Source organism: Oncorhynchus nerka, linkage group LG15, assembly GCF_034236695.1.
Source record: "Oncorhynchus nerka isolate Pitt River linkage group LG15, Oner_Uvic_2.0, whole genome shotgun sequence".
In the NCBI taxonomy this organism is placed as follows: Eukaryota; Metazoa; Chordata; class Actinopteri; order Salmoniformes; family Salmonidae; genus Oncorhynchus; species Oncorhynchus nerka.
Genome location: NC_088410.1, coordinates 36,364,665 through 36,370,496, shown reverse-complemented (window position 1 = coordinate 36,370,496; position 5,832 = coordinate 36,364,665). Strand labels below are relative to the sequence as shown.

General features: G+C 45.4%; 1 pseudogene; it reads right to left on the bottom strand.

The window, feature by feature from the left end:
* Positions 1–734: 734 nt before the first annotated feature.
* On the bottom strand, positions 735–5,288 carry LOC115143638 (E3 ubiquitin-protein ligase TRIM35-like; annotated as a pseudogene).
* Between the last annotated feature and the right edge of the window lie 544 nt (positions 5,289–5,832).

The following is a 5,832-nucleotide window of genomic DNA, read 5'->3' as shown; positions in this document are numbered from 1 at the left end:
CACAGTCTCATCCTGGGGCCTGCGGACCCATCAGTCACAGTCTCATCCTGGGGCCTGCGGACCCATCAGTCACAGTCTCATCCTGGGGCCTGTGGACGGACCCATCAGTCACAGTCTCATCCTGGGGCCTGCGGACCCATCAGTCACAGTCTCATCCTGGGGCCTGCGGACCCATCAGTCACAGTCTCATCCTGGCGCCTGTGGACCCATCAGTCACAGTCTCATCCTGGGGCCTGTGGACCCATCAGTCACAGTCTCATCCTGGGGCTTGTGGACCCATCAGTCACAGTCTCATCCTGGGGCCTGTGGACCCATCAGTCACAGTCTCATCCTGGGGCCTGTGGACCCATCAGTCACAGTCTCATCCTGGGGCCTGTGGACCCATCAGTCACAGTCTCATCCTGGGGCCTGTGTGGCACCTCTGGTTCCTTCTCCCCTCAGCCCTCCAGTCAACACACTGACTGCACCATCGCTGTATCTTGTCTAATGCAGCAGTTTGTGTGTGTGTGTGTGTGTGTGTGTGTGTGTGTGTGTGTGTGTGTGTGTGTGTGTGTGTGTGTGTGTGTGTGTGTGTGTGTGTGTGTGTTCATGTTCATAAAAACAGTGTTGGAAATGTCGAAAAACATACCATTTGAAGATCCATGGTTTTATTAAAGATTCCTTGAAAGCAATATTTTTCAACAGATGGAGATTGTGGTATATTATACTGTATATAATTACAGGCCGAGGTGGTGTCAACTTTCACTGTTACAGAGGCCTTCACTGGTAGGATCTTTAGCTTGCTTTCATATGTACGCAATACTGGAACGAGTGGCTCAGTGAAAACTAGTGGCATTGTAAGTAGGTGTGTGTTATTATCAGGGTCCGAGAACGTCAGCTCTCCAGCTGCACTCTGATCCTCCGGGGGTCCTGAACCACTTTGAGACCAGGCTTACCGTCAAACTCATTTGGGGACATTACTACGTATACACCACAAGTATGCAAAACACCCCAGATGTCATCCCATATATCATGATTACTGACAAAGTCGGGGGCCACACCTAGAAACCAAAAGTGACTGTCCCCAACCTCCACGTCCCAGCGGTTTGTCGCTGAGTTGAAACACCCAGAACCTCTAACGCATACATAGCCAAACCTCTCTGGGTTGTCAGGAAGCTGCAGTGTTCTATCACCAACTCTCACACGGGTCAGATCCGCAGACAGGATAAGACAGGGGTGGGCAGTGTTGGTGTCCAGAATCACAGGAGTTGAACAGAGACAACAAGGTTTTAATATGCCATTTAGCAGACACTTTTATCCAAAGCAACTTAGTTAAGCATGCATGTACATATGGGTGGTCCAGGGAATCAAACCCCTAATCCTAGCATTGCAAGCGCCGTGCTCTACCAACTGAGCCATACGGGACCATTTGAAATATTTAACATAAAATCCGACCCACAATCTTATCAGAGATCATAAATGTATTTTTTGTAAGAAATTACTCACTGTATTGAACAATCCCCTGCATCTTCTCCCAGGCTTTGTAGGACAGATTGCCCAAGTGTTTGGCCACGTCTATCAGCGCTCCTGAGACTAGCTGTGGAGCCGGCAGTGTGCACTGGGCTCTGTAAGAACATTAGTGCTGCTGTGGGGTCGGGTTCAGAACCCCCAGAGAAGAGAGAGACAGTCACAGGAGGGAGATCACTTACCTTTTCACTGTGGCCTGGTAGGTCTGCAGAGGAATGAAAAAAACAGTCTACGTTTTTAACTAAATGAATGTAAGATGATGCATGATCATATATGATGATATAATGCAATTGTACCATACACCTGTAACGCAAAATGTTTCGTTTTTAAAGTTTAGTGTAAAAAAAACTTTACCTGTAAGAATGAGATGTCGTCAGCTCTCAGTTTGTCCTCTATGGCTGTGATAGTGTCTGAAAGAGGACATATCTTTGACCATCGCCTCAATCCTCTTCTTCACCTTCCAACTCTTTTCCACCTCTTCCTTTTTCAGGGCAGCTATCCTGGCCGCCTCTTCATCTCGTAGGAACTGGTGAAGCTTCTCAAACGCTTTCTTAATCTGCTTCTCTGTGTGCTGGGCCTGGGTCTGGAGACACAATCTAATTACATCTCTGAAAATATGACCTCTGTCATTTTAACTTTCAACATCCTGTAAAATGTCAACATCACCTCAGATACCACCCGGGGAGATGGAGGATAACGTTTTTTTGTATTGCCCAGAATGAGAGGAGAATGGAGAGAAAAAGGACTGGAATATGTCTGGAGAAGCAGTAAGGAGAAGCTGGGCTTTTTTTTGGTCCCATCATCCTCATCATCATTTGCAGCATCTGCTACACCATCTTAGTTAACCTGCTAAGGCTAAAGAAGAGAGCAAGAGTGTGGAGGCGTGCTACACTGCTCCCTGCCAATGACCTTTTTGATGTTGAATGTTGCTAAGAGACGGAACTGAAAGGGAACGTTGACCGAGATTGAAAAGTGTCTTGTTACTTGAAGTTGACCGTTGCTTATTGTCTAAGTTTGGGGGGGGGTTCTGTTTTGACATGTTAGAACCACAGTCCATTGTTTTAAAATGTGTGAAGTCAATGGATGTTTGGTTGGTGTCATATCCACTTTCAATTACTTTACATTTAGTGGAGACAATGGAGTGTGGTTAGTGTTATATTCACAATCAATCACTTCAAAAATAGTCATGAGTTTGGCTTGCACCGAAGGGTTTTTCCATAAGAGGCGGCCCAAATCGATTAGAAAAGGGGATAAAGGGCCTCCCGGGTGGCGCAGTGGTTAAGGGCGCTGTATTGCAGCGCCAGCTGTGCCACCAGAGACTCTGGGTTTGTGCCCAGGCCCTGTCGTAACCGGCCACGACCGGGAGGTCCATGGGGCGACGCACAATTGGCCTAGCGTCGTCCGGGTTAGGGAGGGTTTGGCTGGTAGGGATATCCTTGTCTCATCGCGCACCAGCGACTCCTGTGGCGGGCCGGGAGCAGAGCACGCTAACCAAGGTTGCCAGGTGCACTGTGTTTCCTCCGACACATTGTTGCGGCTGGCTTCCGGGCTGGATGCGCGCTGTGTTAAGAAGCAGTGCTGCTTGGTTGGGTTGTGTATCGGAGGACGCATGACTTTCAACCTTCGTCTCTCCCTAGCCCGTACGGGAGTTTTAGCGATGAGACAAGATAATAGCTACTAACAATTGGATACCACGAAAAGGGGGTAAAATTACATTTTAAAAAAGAGAAGGGGATAGGATAACAGAGAGCATTCTTCTTCTTCTTTTGGATAATGAAGATCTGCTAGACTTGTGAGCAGTAGAGGCTGGTGGGAGGAGCTATAGGAGGACAAGCTCATTGTAATGGCTGGAATGGCATGAAACGAATGAAGTCAAACGTGGTTTCCGTGATACCATTCCATTTATTCCGTTCCTACCATTTATTCCGTTCCAACCATTACAAATCAGCCTGTCCTATTATAGCTCCTCCCACCAGCCTCTACTGCTTGTGAGTATTCTTAGGAAGTTTTACTTAAAAGCTACAGATCTAGTTATGCATGTCTGTCTTTACTAAAGGTGTTTCATGCCAATACTGTGTGTTGGTGAACTGCCGTTAGCACAATATTAATTGTTATTACAGATTACTAGAAGGAAACACTGTATTTTATATTGTACTCATGATTGACTATTGACTGAAAGGATGTATTTGTATTACTTTGATTGTTACAAATAAAGTATTATGTGTTAGAAGGAAAAGCTTAATGCCTTCTATGCTCGCTTCGAGGCAAACAACACTGAACCATGCATGAGCGCACCAGCTGTTCCAGATGACTGTGTGATCACGCTCTCCGTAGCCGATGTGAGTAAGACCTATAAACAATTCAACATTCACAAGGCCACAGGGCCAGGTGGATTACCAGGATCCATACACAGAGCATACCCTGACCAACTATCAAGTGTCTTCACTGACATTTTCAACCTCTCCCTGAACAAGTCTGTAATATCTAACGTGTTTCAAGCAGACCATCATAGTCACTGTACCCAAGAATGCCAAGGTAACCTGCCTAAATGACGACAGCCTCATAGCACTCATGTCTGTAGCCATGAAGTGTTTGAATGACAGGACATGGCTCACATCAACACCATAATCCCAGAAACCCTAGACCCACTGCAATTTGCATACAGAACCATAGATGACGCAATCTCTCTTGCACTCCACACTGCCCTTTCCCACCTGGACAAAAGAAACACCTGCGTGAGAATGATGTCTGCTGACTACACCTCAGCGTTCAACACCATAGTTGTGTTTTATTGTGTTACTTTTTTTGTTTTATTTTATTTCGTTTTTAAAATATTTAATTATTTTTATTATTAAACTGCATTGTTGGGTAAGGGTTTGTAAGTAATCATTTCATGGTAAGGTCTACAACGGTAGTATTTGGAGCATGTGATAAATACAATTGTATTTGATATGAAAAGCCACCTCCTCTCAGCCCACAAAACAAATAAACAAAAAATCCTCTAGCATTAGCCCTGGCTCGAGGGGAAGTAATGTAGTTGTTAAAGAGTGAGTGGGAAAATTTGGAATGGAAATTCCATAGTTCCCGCCAGGGTTGCACATTTTGGGGAATATTAATTCCCACTTTCCGTGGGAATTAACGGGAATATAGACAGAAGGACTATTCATTCCGTATCGAGGAAGTTTAGCGTTACACCGTGATTGAAATTTAAAGGCGTTAGCAGACACTCTTAAATAACCTTTACATTTATATTGCGCGATCTGTAACACTTCAGCGACACAGATTGAATAGAGCCCTAAATCCATAGTTTAAGAAATTCACAGTTCCAAATATCTAAATGTTGGGCAGACTTTTAAAATGACCACATGCTGCTTACCTTATGATCTTCTGCATCTTCATCTATGGGGATGCAGCTATGACCTTTGTGATTCCTTGAATCACGACACACCAAACAGATAGCGTGTTCATCCTTCAGACAGAAGAGCTTGAGTTTCTCACCATGCAGACTGCAGAGCACCTCAGACCCTGCTGAAGATCTCTGACTCCTTTCCTTTAAGAAGGCCTCACACAGGTTCTTTAGAGACGGGTTATTAGGAGGCTCCAGACCTTGAGGATCTTCTCCTGCAGACTGGACACTCTTGGGGTCCGCTCTTTTCCCAGAATTTCTGCAGACAGGCTTTACAGAAGCTGTGGCTACACGACATGACAACAGGATCTCTGAAGATGTCACAGCACACAGGACAGGATAAATTCTCAATGGGGAGAGAGAATTTGCAAGCCATTTTCACACTTGCCTCGCTCCTCTGGAAGGGCAAGCAGAGTTTACTTTCACTTTACAAGACCCACCCTGTTTGTTAAAAGAGCTATACAGTTCAGTGGAATGTCCTTGTCTTCTTCAGTATCTGCTCTGAGATGTTGACATCAAAGGTCATGTGTTGTGAACCTTGTTCTGTGTTGAACCACAGGCAAATAAAGAGTTCTTCGCTGTTGACTTCAGGCTTACAGTTGCACTGCTGTCTGTCTGCTACACCTGATGGTGTGTTGGTTTGTTTGTCAAAGCGTTGCAACAATGTTACTAATCAAATCAAATGTATTTATATAGCCCTTCTTACATCAGCTGATATCGCAAAGTGCTGTACAGACACCCAGCCTAAAACCCCAAACAGCAAGCAATGCAGGTGTAGAAGCACGGTGGCTAGGAAAAACTCCCTAGAAAGGCCAAAACCTAGGAAGAAACCTAGAGAGGAACCAGGCTATGAGGGGTGGCCAGTCCTCTTCTGGCTGTGCCAGGTGGAGATTATAACAGAACATGGCCAAGATGTTCAA